The 23,111-nt window shown below is 59.5% G+C and overlaps 1 long non-coding RNA gene across 1 annotated transcript in view; it reads right to left on the minus strand.

The window, feature by feature from the left end:
* Nucleotides 1-6,062: 6,062 nt before the first annotated feature.
* LOC140454506 (uncharacterized) overlaps nt 6,063-23,111 on the minus strand; it is a 61,865-nt gene continuing 44,816 nt past the window's right edge. The window contains exons 3-4 of the long non-coding RNA XR_011952705.1: nt 10,973-11,105; nt 6,063-6,160 (exon numbers count right to left, since the gene is read on the minus strand). This is a non-coding gene — a long non-coding RNA (uncharacterized lncRNA). The remainder of the gene's footprint in view (nt 6,161-10,972; nt 11,106-23,111) is intronic.

Genomic DNA, 23,111 nt, shown 5'->3' on the forward strand with positions numbered 1-23,111 from the left:
TGTACAGGGTGACTGTGCACAGGGTGACGGTGTACAGGGTGACGGTGTACAGGGTGATTGTGTACATAGTAATTGTGTACATAGTAATTGTGTACGGGGTGACGGTGTACAGGGTGACGGTGTACAGGGTGATTGTGTACATAGTAATTGTGTACAGGGTGACGGTGTACAGGGTGACGGTGTACAGGGTGACTGTGCACAGGGTGACGGTGTACAGGGTGACGGTGTACAGGGTGATTGTGTACATAGTAATTGTGTACAGGGTGACGGTGTACAGGGTGACTGTGTACAGGGTGACTGTGCACAGGGTGACGGTGTACAGGGTGATTGTGTACATAGTAATTGTGTACATAGTAATTGTGTACGGGGTGACGGTGTACAGGGTGACGGTGTACGGGGTGACGGTGTACAGGGTGACGGTGTACAGGGTGACGGTGTACAGGGTGATTGTGTACATAGTAATTGTGTACATAGTAATTGTGTACGGGGTGACGGTGTACAGGGTGACGGTGTACGGGGTGACGGTGTACAGGGTGACGGTGTACAGGGTGACGGTATACAGGGTGACGGTGTACGGGGTGACTGTGTACAGGATGACGGTGCACGGGGTGAGGGTGCACGGGGTGAGGGTGCACGGGGTGACGGTGTACGGGGTGACTGTGTACAGGGTGATTGTGTACATAGTAATTGTGTACAGGGTGACGGTGTACAGGGTGACGGTGTACAGGGTGACTGTGCACAGGGTGACGGTGTACAGGGTGACGGTGTACAGGGTGATTGTGTACATAGTAATTGTGTACAGGGTGACGGTGTACAGGGTGACGGTGTACAGGGTGATTGTGTACATAGTAATTGTGTACAGGGTGACGGTGTACAGGGTGACGGTGTACAGGGTGACTGTGCACAGGGTGACGGTGTACAGGGTGACGGTGTACAGGGTGATTGTGTACATAGTAATTGTGTACAGGGTGACGGTGTACAGGGTGACGGTGTACAGGGTGACTGTGCACAGGGTGACGGTGTACAGGGTGACGGTGTACAGGGTGATTGTGTACATAGTAATTGTGTACAGGGTGACGGTGTACAGGGTGACGGTGTACAGGGTGACTGTGCACAGGGTGACGGTGTACAGGGTGACGGTGTACAGGGTGATTGTGTACATAGTAATTGTGTACGGGGTGACGGTGTACAGGGTGACGGTGTACAGGGTGATTGTGTACATAGTAATTGTGTACAGGGTGACGGTGTACAGGGTGACGGTGTACAGGGTGACTGTGCACAGGGTGACGGTGTACAGGGTGACGGTGTACAGGGTGATTGTGTACATAGTAATTGTGTACAGGGTGACGGTGTACAGGGTGACTGTGTACAGGGTGACTGTGCACAGGGTGACGGTGTACAGGGTGATTGTGTACATAGTAATTGTGTACATAGTAATTGTGTACGGGGTGACGGTGTACAGGGTGACGGTGTACGGGGTGACGGTGTACAGGGTGACGGTGTACAGGGTGACGGTGTACAGGGTGATTGTGTACATAGTAATTGTGTACATAGTAATTGTGTACGGGGTGACGGTGTACAGGATGACGGTGTACGGGGTGACGGTGTACAGGGTGACGGTGTACAGGGTGACGGTGTACGGGGTGAGGGTGCACGGGGTGACGGTGTACAGGGTGACGGTGTACAGGGTGACTGTGCACAGGGTGACGGTGTACAGGGTGATTGTGTACATAGTAATTGTGTACATAGTAATTGTGTACGGGGTGACGGTGTACAGGGTGACGGTGTACAGGGTGATTGTGTACATAGTAATTGTGTACAGGGTGACGGTGTACAGGGTGACGGTGTACAGGGTGACTGTGCACAGGGTGACGGTGTACAGGGTGACGGTGTACAGGGTGATTGTGTACATAGTAATTGTGTACAGGGTGACGGTGTACAGGGTGACTGTGTACAGGGTGACTGTGCACAGGGTGACGGTGTACAGGGTGATTGTGTACATAGTAATTGTGTACATAGTAATTGTGTACGGGGTGACGGTGTACAGGGTGACGGTGTACGGGGTGACGGTGTACAGGGTGACGGTGTACAGGGTGACGGTGTACAGGGTGATTGTGTACATAGTAATTGTGTACATAGTAATTGTGTACGGGGTGACGGTGTACAGGGTGACGGTGTACGGGGTGACGGTGTACAGGGTGACGGTGTACAGGGTGACGGTGTACAGGGTGACGGTGTACAGGGTGACGGTATACAGGGTGACGGTGTACGGGGTGACGGTATACAGGATGACGGTGCACGGGGTGACGGTGTACAGGGTGACGGTGTACAGGGTGACGGTATACAGGGTGACGGTGTACGGGGTGACGGTATACAGGATGACGGTGCACGGGGTGAGGGTGCACGGGGTGAGGGTGCACGGGGTGAGGGTGTACAGGGTGAGGGTGCACGGGGTGAGGGTGCACGGGGTGAGGGTGTACGGGGTGAGGGTGTACAGGGTGACGGTGTACAGGGTGACGGTGTACAGGGTGACGGTGTACGGGGTGAGGGTGTACAGGGTGACGGTGTACAGGGTGACGGTGTACAGGGTGACTGTGTACGGGGTGACGGTGTACAGGGTGACGGTGTACAGGGTGACGGTGTACAGGGTGACGGTATACAGGGTGACGGTGTACAGGGTGACGGTGTACAGGGTGACGGTATACAGGGTGACGGTGTACGGGGTGACGGTGTACGGGGTGACGGTGTACAGGGTGACGGTGTACAGGGTGACGGTGTACAGGATGACGGTGTACAGGGTGAGGGTGCACGGGGTGACGGTGTACAGGGTGACGGTGTACAGGGTGACGGTGTACAGGATAACGGTGTACAGGGTGACGGTGTACAGGGTGACGGTGTACAGGATGACGGTGTACAGGGTGACGGTGTACAGGGTGACGGTGTACAGGGTGAGGGTGCACGGGGTGACGGTGTACAGGGTGACGGTGTACAGGGTGACGGTGTAGAGGGTGACGGTGTACAGGGTGAGGGTGCACGGGGTGACGGTGTACAGGGTGACGGTGTACAGGGTGACGGTGTAGAGGGTGACGGTGTACAGGATGACGGTGTACAGGATGACGGTGTACGGGGTGACTGTGTACGGGGTGACGGTGTACGGGGTGACGGTGTACAGGGTGACGGTGTACGGGGTGACGGTGTACGGGGTGACGGTGTACGGGGTGACGGTGTACAGGGTGAGGGTGTACGGGGTGACGGTGTACAGGGTGAGGGTGCACGGGGTGAGGGTGCACGGGGTGAGGGTGCACGGGGTGAGGGTGCACGGGGTGACGGTGTACAGGGTGACGGTGTACGGGGTGACGGTGTACAGGGTGACGGTGTACAGGATGACGGTGTACAGGGTGACGGTGTACAGGGTGACGGTGTACAGGATGACGGTGTACAGGGTGACGGTGTACAGGGTGACGGTGTACAGGATGACGGTGTACAGGGTGACGGTGTACAGGGTGACGGTGTACAGGATGACGGTGTACAGGATGACGGTGTACAGGGTGACGGTGTACAGGGTGACGGTGTACAGGGTGAGGGTGCACGGGGTGACGGTGTACAGGGTGAGGGTGCACGGGGTGAGGGTGCACGGGGTGAGGGTGCACGGGGTGAGGGTGCACGGGGTGACGGTGTACAGGGTGACGGTGTACGGGGTGACGGTGTACAGGGTGACGGTGTACAGGATGACGGTGTACAGGGTGACGGTGTACAGGGTGACGGTGTACAGGATGACGGTGTACAGGGTGACGGTGTACAGGGTGACGGTGTACAGGATGACGGTGTACAGGGTGACGGTGTACAGGGTGACGGTGTACAGGATGACGGTGTACAGGATGACGGTGTACAGGGTGACGGTGTACAGGGTGACGGTGTACAGGGTGAGGGTGCACGGGGTGACGGTGTACAGGGTGACGGTGTACAGGGTGACGGTGTACAGGATGACGGTGTACAGGGTGACGGTGTACAGGGTGACGGTGTACAGGATGACGGTGTACAGGGTGAGGGTGCACGGGGTGACGGTGTACAGGGTGACGGTGTACAGGGTGACGGTGTAGAGGGTGACGGTGTACAGGATGACGGTGTACAGGATGACGGTGTACGGGGTGACTGTGTACGGGGTGACGGTGTACAGGATGACGGTGTACAGGATGACGGTGTACGGGGTGACGGTGTACAGGGTGACGGTGTACAGGATGACGGTGTACAGGGTGACGGTGTACAGGATGACGGTGTACGGGGTGACGGTGTACAGGATGACGGTGTACAGGGTGACGGTGTACAGGATGACGGTGTACAGGATGACGGTGTACGGGGTGACGGTGTACGGGGTGACGGTGTACGGGGTGACGGTGTACGGGGTGACTGTGTACGGGGTGACGGTGTACAGGGTGACGGTGTACAGGGTGACTGTGTACGGGGTGACGGTGTACAGGGTGACGGTGTACAGGGTGAGGGTGCACGGGGTGAGGGTGTACGGGGTGAGGGTGTACAGGATGACGGTGTACAGGGTGACGGTGTACGGGGTGACGGTGTACGGGGTGACGGTGTACGGGGTGACGGTGTACGGGGTGACGGTGTACAGGGTGACGGTGTACAGGATGACGGTGTACAGGGTGACGGTGTACGGGGTGACGGTGTACAGGGTGACGGTGTACAGGATGACGGTGTACAGGGTGACGGTGTACAGGGTGACGGTGTACGGGGTGACGGTGTACGGGGTGACGGTGTACAGGGTGACGGTGTACAGGATGACGGTGTACGGGGTGACGGTGTACAGGGTGACGGTGTACGGGGTGACGGTGTACAGGGTGACGGTGTACAGGGTGACGGTGTACGGGGTGACGGTGTACAGGGTGACGGTGTACAGGATGACGGTGTACAGGGTGACGGTGTACAGGGTGAGGGTGTACGGGGTGAGGGTGCACGGGGTGACGGTGTACAGGATGACGGTGTACGGGGTGACGGTGTACGGGGTGACTGTGTACGGGGTGACGGTGTACAGGATGACGGTGTACAGGGTGACGGTGTACAGGGTGACGGTGTACAGGGTGAGGGTGCACGGGGTGAGGGTGTACAGGGTGAGGGTGCAGTGAGATGACGGGAGGGACAGGAATCCCGTTGTGGAATGTGTTCAGGCCGGGAGACCTGGGGGTGGGGGTTCCGCACTGAGCCCACCGTCCTGTCCTCACCTTGCTGCTGGCCCTTCAGAAGGCCGGCCGGGAGTTGATACAACTCCTCACCGAGTTCCAGCTTTGGGTCCAGCTCCTCCCAATCCTCGAACATTGACTCACAGCCGGCCAGCTCCTCCAGGAAGGGGTCACCATCCCAGTCACTGGGCATGGGGAATGGGGACTGTACACAGCAGGATGAGAGACCGGAGCTGCTCTGAGTCTCCTCCCCAAGCTCCCTCCCCACCTCCGCTTCCGGGTAGAGCTCAGTCTGGAGTGGTAGAGACCTGTGCTCCAGCCCAGCCTCACCACTGTCCAACCACCCTGGGCCTATTCCCACGGGAGCTGGGAGTTGAGCTGGGAATGTCTCCGCGAGAGAGCGGATCTGTGTGGCCAGCAGACTAATCTTCACTCTCTCCTCCTTGGTGTAGTGAGCACGCCCTCCAATCCCCCAGGGGAGCTCTGCTGTTGACCCAATGCCCAGTGCTAAGGGCGCCTCCCCATGGACAGGGCAGGTAATGTCCCCTGGAGTCACCATGTTAACCTCCTGGGAATGAGGGGAGACGCCCAGTCTGGGAGGGGCATCAGGCGAAAGGATTGACTGAGCTGGGTAATGCCCCTCTCCCCAGGAAGAGCTACCCAGGGCAGGGCAGGGATGAGGGGAGCTGTGTGAGGAGGGGGCACCTACCCAGGGGGACAGAGACAAGGCCAGGTCATTCCAGGGATTGGGAGTCAGAGGCTGCTCTGGACTGGGAATGGCGAGGGTTGGCACGGAGACACCGGGTGTCGATGCTGCCCACCAGGAGGGAAGGCCAGGCTGCAGGTTCCTGGCAGAGGGAGTGCACAGACGGGCACCTTCAGGAGAGGACAGGGCGGCTGGGACAGTGAAGCTGGGAGCTGGCTCAGAGCAGGACAGACCGGGATGCAGATGGGCAGCTTCGGCCTCACTATAAACACAAGACAGCAGCGTTACCCTGGGGAGCACACACTGACTCAACCATCAACATTCAGACACCCCACTCAAACACAACCAACTTACACCAACCCAGAGGGAGTGCCACACTGTCGGAGGGTCAGTACTGAGGGAGTGCCGCACTGTCAGTGGGTCAGTACTGAGGGAGTGCTGCACTGTCAGAGGGTCAGTACTGAGGGAGTGTCGCACTGTCAGAGGGTCAGTACTGAGGGAGTGCTGCACTGTCAGAGGGTCAGTACTGAGGGAGTGTCGCACTGTCAGAGGGTCAGTACTGAGGGAGTGCCACACTGTCAGAGGGTCAGTACTGAGGGAGTGTCGCACTGTCGGAGGGTCAGTACTGAGGGAGTGCCGCACTGTCGGAGGGTCAGTACTGAGGGAGTGCCGCACTGTCGGAGGGTCAGTACTGAGGGAGTGCCGCACTGTCAGAGGGTCAGTACTGAGGGAGTGCCGCACTATCAGTGGGTCAGTACTGAGGTTGTGCCGCACTGTCAGTGGGTCAGTACTGAGGGAGTGTCGCACTGTCAGAGGGTCAGTACTGAGGGAGTGCTGCACTGTCAGAGGGTCAGTACTGAGGGAGTGCCACACTGTCAGAGGGTCAGTACTGAGGGAATTCGCACTGTCAGAGGGTCAGTACTGAGGGAGTGCCGCACTGTCAGAGGGTCAGTACTGAGGGAGTGCCGCACTGTCAGAGGGTCAGTACTGAGGGAGTGCTGCACTGTCAGAGGGTCAGTACTGAGGGAGTGCCGCACTGTCAGAGGGTCAGTACTGAGGGAGTGCCGCACTGTCAGAGGGTCAGTACTGAGGGAGTGCCGCACTGTCGGAGGGTCAGTGCTGAGGGTGTGCCGCACTGTCGGAGGGTCAGTACTGAGGGAGTGCCGCACTGTCAGTGGGTCAGTACTGAGGTTGTGCCGCACTGTCAGTGGGTCAGTACTGAGGGAGTGCCGCACTGTCGGAGGGTCAGTGCTGAGGGTGTGCCGCACTGTCGGAGGGTCAGTACTGAGGGAGTGCCGCACTGTCAGTGGGTCAGTACTGAGGTTGTGCCGCACTGTCAGTGGGTCAGTACTGAGGTTGTGCCGCACTGTCAGTGGGTCAGTATTGAGGGAGTGTCGCACTGTCGGAGGGTCAGTACTGAGGGAGTGCCGCACTGTCAGAGGGTCAGTACTGAGGGAGTGCCGCACTGTCAGAGGGTCAGTACTGAGGGAGTGCCGCACTGTCAGAGGGTCAGTACTGAGGGAGTGCCGCACTGTCGGAGGGTCAGTGCTGAGGGTGTGCCGCACTGTCGGAGGGTCAGTACTGAGGGAGTGCCGCACTGTCAGTGGGTCAGTACTGAGGTTGTGCCGCACTGTCAGTGGGTCAGTACTGAGGGAGTGCTGCACTGTCAGTGGGTCAGTATTGAGGGAGTGTCGCACTGTCGGAGGGTCAGTACTGAGGGAGTGCCGCACTGTCAGAGGGTCAGTACTGAGGGAGTGCCGCACTGTCAGTGGGTCAGTACTGAGGGAATTCGCACTGTCAGAGGGTCAGTACTGAGGGAGTGCCGCACTGTCAGAGGGTCAGTACTGAGGGAGTGCTGCACTGTCAGAGGGTCAGTACTGAGGGAGTGCCGCACTGTCGGAGGGTCAGTACTGAGGGAGTGCCCCACTGTCAGAGGGTCAGTACTGAGGGAGTGCCGCACTGTCAGAGGGTCAGTACTGAGGGAGTGTCACACTGTCAGAGGGTCAGTACTGAGGGAGTGCCGCACTGTCAGTGGGTCAGTATTGAGGGAGTGTCGCACTGTCGGAGGGTCAGTACTGAGGGAGTGCCCCACTGTCAGAGGGTCAGTACTGAGGGAGTGCCGCACTGTCAGAGGGTCAGTACTGAGGGAGTGTCACACTGTCAGAGGGTCAGTACTGAGGGAGTGCCGCACTGTCAGAGGGTCAGTACTGAGGGAGTGCTGCACTGTCGAAGGGTCAGTGCTGAGGGAGTGCCGCACTGTCAGAGGGTCAGTACTGAGGGAGTACTGCACTGTCGAAGGGTCAGTGCTGAGGGAGTGCCGCACTGTCAGAGGGTCAGTACTGAGGGAGTGTCACACTGTCGGAGGGTCAGTACTGAGGGAGTGCCGCACTGTCGAAGGGTCAGTGCTGAGGGAGTGCTGCACTGTCAGCGGGTCAGTGCTGAGGGAGTGTCACACTGTCAGAGGGTCAGTGCTGAGGGAGGGTCACACTGTCGGAGGGTCAGTGCTGAGGGAGTGTCACACTGTCAGAGGGTCAGTGCTGAGGGAGGGTCACACTGTCAGAGGGTCAGTACTGAGGGCAGTTCCCTCTCTGTGCACCGAGTGATCTCACTGTCACCTCCTGAGTGTGATTCTGTGTTGGGCTCTGGGTGTGGGGTTTAGTTCAGATATTGTTCCTGTGTCTGTTCCCTGATCCTCACCTCGAAACCCCCATTCACCTACCACACTCCCCTACCCCCCCTCCAAACCCCCACTCCCCCTCAAAACACCCCCACACCCCTCCCTCTCCAAACAACACCCACTCCCCCTCCAAACACACCCCTCTCCCCCTCCAAACCCCCACTCCCCAACAACCCACACCCACTCCCCCTCCAAACCACACACACCCCCCTCCAAATACCCCCACTCTCCCTCCAAACACACCACATTCCCCCTTCAAACCCCCCCCACTGCCCCTTCAAACCCCCCCCACTCCCCCTTCAAACCCCCCCACTCCCCCTTCAAACCCCCCCCACTCCCCCTCCAAACACCCACCACTGCCCCTTCAAACCCCCCCCACTCCCCCTCCAAACCCCCCCCACTCACCCTCCCCGTCCCCCTCCAAACCCCCCCCACTCCCCCTCCAAACCCCCCCCACTCCCCCTCCAAACCACACCCACTCACCCTCCAAACCACACCCACTCACCCTCCAAACCCCCCCACTCCCCCTCCAAACACCCCCCACTGCCCCTTCAAACCCCCCCACTCACCCTCCAAACCCCCCCCACTCCCCCTCCAAACCCCCCCCACTCCCCCTCCAAACACCCCCCACTGCCCCTTCAAACCCCCCCCACTCCCCCTCCAAACCACACCCACTCACCCTCCCCGTCCCCCTCCAAACCCCCCCACTCCCCCTCCAAACACCCCCCACTGCCCCTTCAAACCCCCCCACTCACCCTCCAAACCCCCCCCACTCCCCCTCCAAACCCCCCCCACTCCCCCTCCAAACACCCCCCACTGCCCCTTCAAACCCCCCCACTCACCCTCCAAACCCCCCCCACTCCCCCTCCAAACCCCCCCCACTCCCCCTCCAAACCCCCCCCACTGCCCCTTCAAACCCCCCCACTGCCCCTTCAAACCCCCCCCACTCCCCCTCCAAACCACACCCACTCACCCTCCAAAAACCCCCAACTCCCCTCCAAACACCCCCCACTCACCCAACAAACGCCCCCAACTCACCCGTCCAAACCTCACCCACTCCCCCTCCAAACCTCACCCACTCCCCCTCCAAATCACACCCACTGCCCCTCCAAACCACACACACTCCCCCCAAAACCACACCCACTCCCCCCAAAACCACACCCACTCCCCCTCCAAACAACCCCACACCCCCTCCCCCTCCAAACACCCTCACTCTCCCTCCAAACACCCACTCCCCCACCAAACCACACCCACTCTCCCTCCAAACACCCACTCCCCCCCAAACTACACCCACTCCCCCCCAAACCAAACCCACTCCCCCTCCAAACACCCCCCACTCCCCCTCCAAACACCCCCCACTCCCCCTCCAAACACCCACCACTCCCCCTCCAAACACCCCCCACTCCCCCTTCAAACACCCACCACTCCCCCTCCAAACACCCCCCACTCCCCCTTCAAACACCCACCACTCCCCCTCCCCGTCCCCCTCCAAACACCCCCCACTCCCCCTCCAAACACCCCCCACTCCCCCTTCAAACACCCCCCACTCCCCCTTCAAACACCCACCACTCCCCCTCCAAACACCCCCCACTCCCCCTCCAAACACCCCCCACTCCCCCTTCAAACACCCACCACTCCCCCTCCCCGTCCCCCTCCAAACACCCCCCACTCCCCCTTCAAACCCCCCCCACTCCCCCTTCAAACCCCCCCCACTCCCCCTCCAAACACCCCCCACTCCCCCTTCAAACCCCCCCCACTCCCCCTCCAAACACCCCCCACTCCCCCTTCAAACCCCCCCCACTCCCCCTCCAAACACCCCCCACTGCCCCTTCAAACCCCCCCCACTCCCCCTCCAAACCACACCCACTCACCCTCCAAAAACCCCCAACTCCCCTCCAAACACCCCCCACTCACCCAACAAACGCCCCCAACTCACCCGTCCAAACCTCACCCACTCCCCCTCCAAATCACACCCACTCCCCCTCAAAACCACACACACTCCCCCTCCAAACCACCCACTCCCCCCCCAAAACCACACACACTCCCCCCAAAACCACACACACTCCCCCCAAAACCACACACACTCCCCCCAAAACCACACACACTCCCCCTCCAAACACCCCCCACTCTCCCTCCAAACCCCCCCCACTGCCCCTCCAAACAACCCCCACTCCCCTTCAACCCCCCCTTCAACTCCTGCTCCAAACCACCCCAAACCCACTCACGCCCCCCTTGAAACCCCCCCACTCCCCAGATCGAACCCACCCCCACTCCCCTGCTAACCCCCCTCTCCCCCTCCCCATCTGCCAGACCCCACACTCGTGCAGACCTCCCCGCCACCCCCACCCCGCTCCCCCAGTACAGAAGGTGTTCCCGTGCCTGCCCCCTGCTGGTTACCTGATCACCAGGTGAGAGCAGTGTATGGAGGGTCCTGGATGCTCCAGACTTGCTCTGGTCAGGGTCCAAACCCAGGACAGGTCTCGGTGCTGCAGGCGCACAACCATTTTCACCTCCTTATCCCCACGGCTCACTGTGACAGGACACACAGGGTCAGTGTGTGTGGGTCTGTCCCCCAGGGAGAGTCAGTGTGTGTGTGTGGGTCTGTCCCCCCAGTGAGAGTCAGTGTGTGTGTGGGACTGTCCCCCAGTGAGAGTCAGTGTGTGTGTGTGGGTCTGTCCCCCCAGTGAGAGTCAGTGTGTGTGTGGGACTGTCCCCCAGTGAGAGTCAGTGTGTGTGTGTGGGACTGTTCCCCAGGGAGAGTCAGTGTGTGTGTGTGTGTGTGGGACTGTCCCCCAGTGAGAGTCAGTGTGTGTGTGTGTGGGACTGTCCCCCAGTGAGAGTCAGTGTGTGTGTGTGGGTCTGTCCCAAGAGTGAGAGTCAGTGTGTGTGTGTGTGTGTGGGTCTGTCCCCCCAGTGAGAGTCAGTGTGTGTGTGGGACTGTCCCCCCAGTGAGAGTCAGTGTGTGGGTGGGACTGTCTCCCCCAGAGAGAGTCAGTGTGTGTGTGTGTGTGTGTGGGACTGTCCCCCAGTGAGAGTCAGTGTGTGTGTGTGGGACTGTTCCCCCAGTGAGAGTCAGTGTGTGTGTGGGACTGTCCCCCAAGTGAGAGTCAGTGTGTGTGTGTGGGTCTGTTCCCCCAGTGAGAGTCAGTGTGTGTGTGTGTGTGTGGGACTGTCCCCCCAGTGAGAGTCAGTGTGTGTGTGTGTGGGACTGTCCCCCCAGTGAGAGTCAGTGTGTGTGTGTGGGTCTGTCCCCCAGTGAGAGTCAGTGTGTGTGTGTGTGGGACTGTTCCCCCAGTGAGAGTCAGTGTGTGTCTGGGACTGTCCCCCCAGTGAGAGTCAGTGTGTGTGTGTGTGTGGGACTGTCCCCCAGGGAGAGTCAGTGTATGTCTGGGACTGTCCCCCCAGTGAGAGTCAGTGTGTGTGTGTGGGACTGTCCCCCAGGGAGAGTCAGTGTGTGTGTGTGGGACTGTCCCCCAGGGAGAGTCAGTGTGTGTGTGTGGGACTGTCCCTCAGTGAGAGTCAGTGTGTGTGTGGGGGACTGTCCCCCAGTGAGAGTCAGTGTGTGTGTGTGGGACTGTCCCCCAGTGAGAGTCAGTGTGTGTGTGTGTGTGTGTGTGTGTGGTACTGTCCCCCAGTGAGAGTCAGTGTGTGTGTGTGGGACTGTCCCCCCAGTGAGAGTCAGTGTGTGTGTGGGACTGTCCCCCCCAGTGAGAGTCAGTGTGTGTGTGTGGGTCTGTCCCCCAGGGAGAGTCAGTGTGTGTGTGGGACTGTCCCCCCCAGTGAGAGTCAGTGTGTGTGTGTGGGACTGTCCCCCAGGGAGAGTCAGTGTGTGTGTGTGTGTGTGGGACTGTCCCCCCAGTGAGAGTCAGTGTGTGTGTGGGACTGTCCCCCCCTGTGAGAGTCAGTGTGTGTGTGTGGGACTGTTCCCCCAGTGAGAGTCAGTGTGTGTGTGGGACTGTCCCCCAGTGAGAGTCAGTGTGTGTGTGTGGGACTGTCCCCCAGTGAGAGTCAGTGTGTGTGTGTGGGACTGTCCCCCAGGGAGAGTCAGTGTGTGTGTGGGACTGTCCCCCCAGTGAGAGTCAGTGTGTGTGTGTGGGACTGTCCCCCAGTGAGAGTCAGTGTGTGTGTGTGGGACTGTCCCCCCAGTGAGAGTCAGTGTGTGTGTGTGGGACTGTCCCCCCAGTGAGAGTCAGTGTGTGTGTGTGGGACTGTTCCCGAGTGAGAGTCAGTGTGTGTGTGTGGGACTGTCCCCCAGGGAGAGTCAGTGTGTGTGTGTGTGGGACTGTCACCCAGGGAGAGTCAGTGTGTGTGTGTGGGACTGTCCCCCCAGTGAGAGTCAGTGTGTGTGTGTGTGGGACTGTCCCCCAGGGAGAGTCAGTGTGTGTGTGTGGGACTGTCCCCCAGTGAGAGTCAGTGTGTGTGTGTGGGACTGTCCCCCAGGGAGAGTCAGTGTGTGTGTGTGGGACTGTCCCCCAGGGAGAGTCAGTGTGTGTGTGTGGGACTGTCCCCCCAGTGAGAATACAGTGTGTGTGTGTGGGACTGTCCCCCAGTGAGAGTCAGTGTGTGTGTGGGACTGTCCCCCAGGGAGAGTCAGTGTGTGTGTGTGGGACTGTCCCCAGTGAGAGTCAGTGTGTGTGGGACTGTCCCCCAGTGAGAGTCAGTGTGTGTGTGGGACTGTTCCCGAGTGAGAGTCAGTGTGTGTGTGTGGGACTGTCCCCCAGGGAGAGTCAGTGTGTGTGTGTGGGACTGTCCCCCAGGGAGAGTCAGTGTGTGTGTGTGGGACTGTCCCCCAGGGAGAGTCGGTGTGTGTGTGTGGGACTGTCCCCCAGTGAGAGTCAGTGTGTGTGTGTGGGACTGTCCCCCCCAGTGAGAGTCAGTGTGTGTGTGTGATACTGTCCCCCAGTGAGAGTCAGTGTGTGTGTGTGGGACTGTCCCCCAGTGAGAGTCAGTGTGTGTGTGGGACTGTCCCCCCAGTGAGAGTCAGTGTGTGTGTGTGGGACTGTCCCCCTGTGAGAGTCAGTGCGTGTGTGGGACTGTCCCCCCAGGGAGAGTCAGTGTGTGTGTGGGACTGTCCCCCCCAGGGAGAGTCAGTGTGTGTGTGGGTCTGTCCCCCAGTGAGAGTCAGTGTGTGTGTGGGACTGTCCCCCCAGTGACAGTCAGTGTGTGTGTGTGTGTGTGTGGGACTGTCCCCCAGGGAGAGTCAGTGTGTGTGTGTGTGTGTGTGGGACTGTCCCCCAGGGAGAGTCAGTGTGTGTGTGTGGGACAGTCCCCCAGTGAGAGTCAGTGTGTGTGTGTGGGACTGTTCCCCCAGTGAGAGTCAGTGTGTGTGTGGGACTGTCCCCCCAGTGAGAGTCAGTGTGTGTGTGTGGGACTGTCCCCCAGGGAGAGTCAGTGTGTGTCTGGGACTGTCCCCCCAGTGAGAGTCAGTGTGTGTGTGGGACTGTCCCCCAGGGAGAGTCAGTGTGTGTGTGTGGGACTGTCCCCCAGGGAGAGTCAGTGTGTGTGTGTGGGACTGTCCCTCAGTGAGAGTCCGTGTGTGTGTGTGGGGGACTGTCCCCCAGTGAGAGTCAGTGTGTGTGTGTGGGACTGTCCCCCAGTGAGAGTCAGTGTGTGTGTGTGGGACTGTCCCCCAGTGAGAGTCAGTGTGTGTGTGTGGGACTGTCCCCCCAGTGAGAGTCAGTGTGTGTGTGTGGGACTGTCCCCCAGGGAGAGTCAGTGTGTGTGTGTGTGTGTGGGACTGTACCCCCAGTGAGAGTCAGTGGGTGTGTGGGACTGTCCCCCCCAGTAGAGTCAGTGTGTGTGTGTGGGACTGTACCCCCTGTGAGAGTCAGTGTGTGTGTGGGACTGTCCCCCCCAGTAGAGTCAGTGTGTGTGTGTGGGACTGTCCCCCCAGTGAGTGTCAGTGTGTGTGTGTGGGAGTGTTCCCCCAGTGAGAGTCAGTGTGTGTGTGGGACTGTCCCCCAGTGAGAGTCAGTGTGTGTGTGTGGGACTGTCCCCCAGTGAGAGTCAGTGTGTGTGTGTGGGACTGTTCCCCCAGTGAGAGTCAGTGTGTGTGTGTGGGACTGTCCCCCAGTGAGAGTCAGTGTGTGTGTGTAGGACTGTCCCCCAGTGAGAGTCAGTGTGTGTGTGGGACTGTCCCCCAGTGAGAGTCAGTGTGTGTGTGGGACTGTCCCCCCAGTGAGAGTCAGTGTGTGTATGTGGGACTGTCCCCCAGTGAGAGTCAGTGTGCGTGTGTGGGACTGTCCCCCTGTGAGAGTCAGTGTGTGTGTGGGACTGTCCCCCCAGTGAGAGTGAGTGTGTGTGTGTGGGACTGTCCCCCAGTGAGAGTCAGTGTGTGTGTGTGGGACTGTCCCCCAGTGAGAGTCAGTGTGTGTGTGTGGGACTGTCCCCCTGTGAGAGTCAGTGTGTGTGCGTGGGACCTCTCCCCCAGTGTGAGTCAGTGTGTGTGTGTGGGACTGTCCTCCCAGTGAGAGTCAGTGCGTGTGTGTGGGAGTGTCCCCCAGTGAGAGTCAGTGTGTGTGTGGGACTGTCCCCCAGTGAGAGTCAGTGTGTGTGTGGGACTGTCCCCCCAGTGAGAGTCAGTGTCTGTGTGTGGGACTGTCCCCCCAGTGAGAGTCAGTGTGTGTGTGGGACTGTCCCCCAGTGAGAGTCAGTGTGTGTGTGTGGGACTGTCCCCCAGTGAGAGTCAGTGTGTGTGTGGGACTGTCCCCCAGTGAGAGTCAGTGTGTGTGTGGGACAGTCCCCCAGTGAGAGTCAGTGTGTGTGTGTGGGACTGTCCCCCAGGGAGAGTCAGTGTGTGTGTGTGTGTGTGTGGGACTGTCCCCCCAGTGAGAGTCAGTGTGTGTGTGGGACTGTTCCCGAGTGAGAGTCAGTGTGTGTGTGTGGGACTGTCCCCCCAGTGAGAGTCAGTGTGTGTGGGACTGTCCCCCAGTGAGAGTCAGTGTGTGTGTGTGGGACTGTCCCCCCAGTGAGAGTCAGTGTGTGTGTGTGTGTGTGGGACTGTCCCCCCAGTGAGAGTCAGTGTGTGTGTGGGACTGTTCCCGAGTGAGAGTCAGTGTGTGTGGGACTGTCCCCCCCAGGGAGAGTCAGTGCGTGTGTGGGACTCTCCCCCCCAGTGAGAGTCAGTGTGTGTGTGGGACTGTCCCCCCCAGGGAGAGTCAGTGTGTGTGTGGGTCTGTCCCCCAGTGAGAGTCAGTGTGTGTGTGTGTGTGTGGGACTGTCCCCCAGTGAGAGTCAGTGTGTGTGTGTGGGACTGTCCCCCAGGGAGAGTCAGTGTGTGTGTGTGGGACTGTCCCCCAGGGAGAGTCAGTGTGTGTGTGTGGGACTGTCCCCCAGGGAGAGTCAGTGTGTGTGTGTGGGACTGTCCCCCAGTGAGAGTCAGTGTGTGTGTGTGGGACTGTCCCCCAGTGAGAGTCAGTGTGTGTGTGGGACTGTCCCCCCAGTGAGAGTCAGTGTGTGTGTGTGTGGGACTGTCCCCCAGGGAGAGTCAGTGTGTGTCTGGGACTGTCCCCCCAGTGTGAGTCAGTGTGTGTGTGGGACTGTCCCCCAGGGAGAGTCAGTGTGTGTGTGTGGGACTGTCCCCCAGGGAGAGTCAGTGTGTGTGTGTGGGACTGTCCCTCAGTGAGAGTCAGTGTGTGTGTGGGGGACTGTCCCCCAGTGAGAGTCAGTGTGTGTGTGTGTGTGTGTGTGTGTGGTACTGTCCCCCAGTGAGAGTCAGTGTGTGTGTGTGGGTCTGTCCCCCCAGTGAGAGTCAGTGTGTGTGTGGGACTGTCCCCCCCAGTGAGAGTCAGTGTGTGTGTGTGGGACTGTCCCCCCAGTGAGAGTCAGTGTGTGTGTGGGGGACTGTCCCCCAGGGAGAGTCAGTGTGTGTGTGTGTGTGTGTGTGGGACTGTCCCCCCAGTGAGAGTCAGTGTGTGTGTGGGACTGTCCCCCCCAGTGAGAGTCAGTGTGTGTGTGGGGGACTGTCCCCCCAGTGAGAGTCAGTGTGTGTGCGGGACTGTCCCCCCAGTGAGAGTCAGTGTGTGTGTGTGGGACTGTCCCCCAGGGAGAGTCAGTGTGTGTGTGTGGGACTGTCCCCCAGTGAGTGTCAGTGTGTGTGTGTGGGACTGTTCCCGAGTGAGAGTCAGTGTGTGTGTGTGGGACTGTCCCCCAGTGAGAGTCAGTGTGTGTGTGTGGGACTGTCCCCCAGTGAGAGTCAGTGTGTGTGTGTGGGACTGTCCCCCAGTGAGAGTCAGTGTGTGTGTGTGGGACTGTCCCCCAGTGAGAGTCAGTGTGTGTGTGTGGGACTGTCCCCCAGGGAGAGTCAGTGTGTGTGTGTGGGACTGTCCCCCAGGGAGAGTCAGTGTGTGTGTGTGTGTGTGGGACTGTCCCCCAGGGAGAGTCAGTGTGTGTGTGTGGGACTGTCCCCCAGGGAGAGTCAGTGTGTGTGTGTGGGACTGTCCCCCAGGGAGAGTCAGTGTGTGTGTGTGTGGGACTGTCCCCCAGGGAGAGTCAGTGTGTGTGTGTGGGACTGTCCCCCAGGGAGAGTCAGTGTGTGTGTGTGTGTGTGTGTGTGGGACTGTCCCCCAGGGAGAGTCAGTGTGTGTGTGTGTGTGTGTGTGGGACTGTCCCCCCAGTGAGAGTCAGTGTGTGTGTGTGTGGGACTGTCCCCCAGTGAGAGTCAGTGTGTGTGTGGGACTGTTCCCGAGTGAGAGTCAGTGTGTGTGTGTGGGACTGTCCCCCAGGGAGAGTCAGTGTGTGTGTGTGGGACTGTCCCCCAGGGAGAGTCAGTGTGTGTGTGTGTGTGTGTGGGACTGTCCCCCAGGGAGAGTCAGTGTGTGTGTGTGTGGGACTGTCCCCCAGGGAGAGTCAGTGTGTGTGTGTGGGACTGTCCCCCAGGGAGAGTCAGTGTGTGTGTGTGGGACTGTCCCCCAGGGAGAGTCAGTGTGTGTGTGTGTGGGACTGTCCCCCAGGGAGAGTCAGTGTGTGTGTGTGGGACTGTCCCCCAGGGAGAGTCAGTGTGTGTGTGTGTGTGTGTGTGTGTGGGACTGTCCCCCAGGGAGAGTCAGTGTGTGTGTGTGTGTGTGTGTGGGACTGTCCCCCCAGTGAGAGTCAGTGTGTGTGTGTGTGGGACTGTCCCCCAGGGAGAGTCGGTGTGTGTGTGTGGGACTGTCCCCCAGTGAGAGTCAGTGTGTGTGTGGGACTGGCCCCCCCAGTGAGAGTCAGTGTGTGTGTGTGGGACTGTCCCCCCCAGTGAGAGTCAGTGTGTGTGTGTGATACTGTCCCCCAGTGAGAGTCAGTGTGTGTGTGTGGGACTGTCCCCCAGTGAGAGTCAGTGTGTGTGTGGGACTGTCCCCCCAGTGAGAGTCAGTGTGTGTGTGTGGGACTGTCCCCCTGTGAGAGTCAGTGTGTGTGTGGGACTGTCCCCCTGTGAGAGTCAGTGTGTGTGTGGGACTGTCCCCCAGTGAGAGTCAGTGTGTGTGTGTGGGACTGTCCCCCTGTGAGAGTCAGTGTGTGTGTGGGACTGTCCCCCCAGTGAGAGTCAGTGTGTGTGTGTGGGACTGTCCCCCAGTGAGAGTCAGTATGTGTGTGCGACTGTCCCCCCAGTGAGAGTCAGTGTGTGTGTGTGGGACTGTCCCCCAGTGAGAGTCAGTGTGTGTGTGTAGGACTGTCCCCCTGTGAGAGTCAGTGTGTGTGTGGGACTGTCCCCCCAGTGAGAGTCAGTGTGTGTGTGTGGGACTGTCCCCCAGTGAGAGCCAGTGTGTGTGTGGGACTGTCCCCCCAGTGAGAGTCAGTGTGTGTGTGTGGGACTGTCCCCCAGTGAGAGTCAGTGTGTGTGTGTGGGACTGTCCCCCTGTGAGAGTCAGTGTGTGTGTGGGACTGTCCCCCCAGTGAGAGTCAGTGTGTGTGTGTGGGACTGTCCCTCTGTGAGAGTCAGTGTGTGTGTGTGGGACTGTCCCCCCACCCAGTGAGAGTCAGTGTGTGTGTGTGGGACTGTCCCCCAGGGAGAGTCAGTGTGTGTGTGGGACTGTCCCCCAGTGAGAGTCAGTGTGTCTGTGTGGGACTGTCCCCCCAGTGAGAGTCAGTGCGTGAGTGTGGGACTGTCCCCCAGTGAGAGTCAGTGTGTGTGTGTGGGACTGTCCCCCAGTGAGAGTCAGTGTGTGTGTGTGGGACTGTCCCCTCAGTGAGAGTCAGTGTGTGTGTGTGGGACTGTCCCCCAGTGAGAGTCAGTGTGTGTGTGTGGGACTGTCCCCCTGTGAGAGTCAGTGTGTGTGTGTGGGACTGTCCCCCAGGGAGAGTCAGTGTGTGTGTGTGGGACTGTCCCCCAGTGAGAGTCAGTGTGTGTGTGGGACTGTTCCCGAGTGAGAGTCAGTGTGTGTGTGTGGGACTGTCCCCCAGGGAGAGTCAGTGTGTGTGTGTGGGACTGTCCCCCAGGGAGAGTTGGTGTGTGTGTGTGGGACTGTCCCCCTGTGAGAGTCAGTGTGTGTGTGGGACTGTCCCCCCAGTGAGATTCAGTGTGTGTGTGTGGGACTGTCCCCCAGTGAGAGTCAGTGTGTGTGTGTGGGACTGTCCACCTGTGAGAGTCAGTGTGTCTGTGTGGGACTGTCCCCCCAGTGAGAGTCAGTGCGTGAGTGTGGGACTGTCCCCCAGTGAGAGTCAGTGTGTGTGTGTGGGACTGTCCCCCAGTGAGAGTCAGTGTGTGTGTGTGGGACTGTCCCCCTGTGAGAGTCAGTGTGTCTGTGTGGGACTGTCCCCCCAGTGAGAGTCAGTGCGTGAGTGTGGGACTGTCCCCCCAGTGAGAGTCAGTGTGTGTGTGTGGGACTGTCCCCCAGTGAGAGTCAGTGTGTGTGTGTGGGACTGTCCCCTCAGTGAGAGTCAGTGTGTGTGTGTGTGTGGGACTGTCCCCCCAGTGAGAGTCAGTGTGTGTGTGTGTGTGGGACTGTCCCCCCAGTGAGAGTCAGTGTGTGTGTGTGGGACTGTCCCCCAGTGAGAGTCAGTGTGTGTGTGTGGGACTGTCCCCCTGTGAGAGTCAGTGTGTCTGTGTGGGACTGTCCCCCCAGTGAGAGTCAGTGCGTGAGTGTGGGACTGTCCCCCAGTGAGAGTCAGTGTGTGTGTGTGGGACTGTCCCCCAGTGAGAGTCAGTGTGTGTGTGTGGGACTGTCCCCTCAGTGAGAGTCAGTGTGTGTGTGTGGGACTGTCCCCCAGTGAGAGTCAGTGTGTGTGTGTGGGACTGTCCCCCTGTGAGAGTCAGTGTGTGTGTGTGGGACTGTCCCCCCACCCAGTGAGAGTCAGTGTGTGTGTGTGGGACTGTCCCCCAGGGAGAGTCAGTGTGTGTGTGGGACTGTCCCCCCACCCACTGAGAGTCAGTGTGCGTGTGTGGGACTGTCCCCCAGGGAGAGTCAGTGTGTGTGTGTGGGACTGTCCCCCAGTGAGAGTCAGTGTGTGTGTGGGACTGTTCCCGAGTGAGAGTCAGTGTGTGTGTGTGGGACTGTCCCCCAGGGAGAGTCAGTGTGTGTGTGTGGGACTGTCCCCCAGGGAGAGTCGGTGTGTGTGTGTGGGACTGTCCCGCAGTGAGAGTCAGTGTGTGTGTGTGGGACTGTCCCCCCCAGTGAGAGTCAGTGTGTGTGTGTGATACTGTCCCCCAGTGAGAGTCAGTGTGTGTGTGTGGGACTGTCCCCCAGTGAGAGTCAGTGTGTGTGTGGGACTGTCCCCCCAGTGAGAGTCAGTGTGTGTGTGTGGGACTGTCCCCCTGTGAGAGTCAGTGTGTGTGTGGGACTGTCCCCCAGTGAGAGTCAGTGTGTGTGTGTGGGACTGTCCCCCTGTGAGAGTCAGTGTGTGTGTGGGACTGTCCCCCCAGTGAGAGTCAGTGTGTGTGTGTGGGACTGTCCCCCAGTGAGAGTCAGTGTGTGTGTGTAGGACTGTCCCCCAGTGAGAGTCAGTGTGTGTGTGGGACTGTCCCCCCAGTGAGAGTCAGTGTGTGTGTGTGGGACTGTCCCCCAGTGAGAGTCATTGTGTGTGTGTGGGACTGTCCCCCTGTGAGAGTCAGTGTGTGTGTGGGACTGTCCCCCCAGTGAGAGTCAGTGTGTGTGTGTGGGACTGTCCCCCTGTGAGAGTCAGTGTGTGTGTGTGTGGGACTGTCCCCCAGTGAGAGTCAGTGTGTGTGTGTGGGACTGTCCCCTCAGTGAGAGTCAGTGTGTGTGTGTGGGACTGTCCCCCAGTGAGAGTCAGTGTGTGTGTGTGGGACTGTCCCCCTGTGAGAGTCAGTGTGTGTGTGGGACTGTCTCCCCAGTGAGAATCAGTGTGTGTGTGTGCGTGTGTGGGACTGTCCCCCCAGTGAGAGTCAGTGTGTGTGTGGGACTGTTCCCGAGTGAGAGTCAGTGTGTGTGGGACTTTCCCCCAGTGAGAGTCAGTGTGTGTGGGACTGTCCCCCAGTGAGAGTCAGTGTGTGTGTGTGGGACTGTCCCCCCAGTGAGAGTCAGTGTGTGTGTGTGTGTGTGTGTGGGACTGTCCCTCCAGTGAGAGTCAGTGTGTGTGGGACTGTCCCTCAGTGAGAGTCAGTGTGTGTGTGTGGGACTGTCCCCCCAGTGAGAGTCAGTGTGTGTGTGTGGGACTGTCCCCCAGTGAGAGTCAGTGCGTGTGTGGGACTGTCCCCCCAGGGAGAGTCAGTGTGTGTGTGGGACTGTCCCCCCCAGGGAGAGTCAGTGTGTGTGTGGGTCTGTCCCCCAGTGAGAGTCAGTGTGTGTGTGGGACTGTCCCCCCAGTGACAGTCAGTGTGTGTGTGTGTGTGGGACTGTCCCCCAGGGAGAGTCAGTGTGTGTGTGTGTGGGACTGTCCCCCCCAGTGAGAGTCAGTGTGTGTGGGACTGTCCCCCCAGTGAGAGTCAGTGTGTGTGTGTGGGACTGTCCCCCAGTGAGAGTCAGTGTGTGTGTGTGGGACTGTCCCCCTGTGAGAGTCAGTGTGTGTGTGTGGGACTGTCCCCCCACCCAGTGAGAGTCAGTGTGTGTGTGTGGGACTGTCCCCCAGGGAGAGTCAGTGTGTGTGTGGGACTGTCCCCCCACCCACTGAGAGTCAGTGTGTGTGTGGGACTGTCCCCCAGTGAGAGTCAGTGTGTCTGTGTGGGACTGTCCCCCCAGTGAGAGTCAGTGCGTGAGTGTGGGACTGTCCCCCAGTGAGAGTCAGTGTGTGTGTGTGGGACTGTCCCCCAGTGAGAGTCAGTGTGTGTGTGTGGGACTGTCCCCTCAGTGAGAGTCAGTGTGTGTGTGTGGGACTGTCCCCCAGTGAGAGTCAGTGTGTGTGTGTGGGACTGTCCCCCTGTGAGAGTCAGTGTGTGTGTGTGGGACTGTCCCCCCACCCAGTGAGAGTCAGTGTGTGTGTGTGGAACTGTCCCCCAGGGAGAGTCAGTGTGTGTGTGGGACTGTCCCCCCACCCACTGAGAGTCAGTGTGTGTGTGTGGGACTGTCCCCCAGGGAGAGTCAGTGTGTGTGTGTGTGGGACTGTCCCCCAGTGAGAGTCAGTGTGTGTGTTGGACTGTTCCCGAGTGAGAGTCAGTGTGTGTGTGTGGGACTGTCCCCCAGGGAGAGTCAGTGTGTGTGTGTGGGACTGTCCCCCAGGGAGAGTCGGTGTGTGTGTGTGGGACTGTCCCCCAGTGAGAGTCAGTGTGTGTGTGTGGGACTGTCCCCCCCAGTGAGAGTCAGTGTGTGTGTGTGATACTGTCCCCCAGTGAGAGTCAGTGTGTGTGTGTGGGACTGTCCCCCCAGTGAGAGTCAGTGTGTGTGTGGGACTGTCCCCCCAGTGAGAGTCAGTGTGTGTGTGTGGGACTGTCCCCCTGTGAGAGTCAGTGTGTGTGTGGGACTGTCCGCCAGTGAGAGTCAGTGTGTGTGTGTGGGACTGTCCCCCTGTGAGAGTCAGTGTGTGTGTGGGACTGTCCCCCCAGTGAGAGTCAGTGTGTGTGTGTGGGACTGTCCCCCAGTGAGAGTCAGTGTGTGTGTGGGACTGTCCCCCCAGTGAGAGTCAGTGTGTGTGTGTGGGACTGTCCCCCAGTGAGAGTCAGTGTGTGTGTGTGGGACTGTCCCCCTGTGAGAGTCAGTGTGTGTGTGTGTGGGACTGTCCCCCAGTGAGAGTCAGTGTGTGTGTGTGGGACTGTCCCCCAGTGAGAGTCAGTGTGTGTGTGTGGGACTGTCCCCTCAGTGAGAGTCAGTGTGTGTGTGTGGGACTGTCCCCCAGTGAGAGTCAGTGTGTGTGTGTGGGACTGTCCCCCTGTGAGAGTCAGTGTGTGTGTGTGGGACTGTCCCCCCACCCAGTGAGAGTCAGTGTGTGTGTGTGGGACTGTCCCCCAGGGAGAGTCAGTGTGTGTGTGGGACTGTCCCCCCAGGGAGAGTCAGTGTGTGTGTGGGACTGTTCCCGAGTGAGAGTCAGTGTGTGTGTGTGGAACTGTCCCCCAGGGAGAGTCAGTGTGTGTGTGGGACTGTTCCCGAGTGAGAGTCAGTGTGTGTGTGTGGAACTGTCCCCCAGGGAGAGTCAGTGTGTGTGTGGGACTGTTCCCGAGTGAGAGTCAGTG

This window comes from Chiloscyllium punctatum, chromosome 3 (assembly GCF_047496795.1).
Source record: "Chiloscyllium punctatum isolate Juve2018m chromosome 3, sChiPun1.3, whole genome shotgun sequence".
Lineage (NCBI taxonomy): Eukaryota > Metazoa > Chordata > Chondrichthyes > Orectolobiformes > Hemiscylliidae > Chiloscyllium > Chiloscyllium punctatum.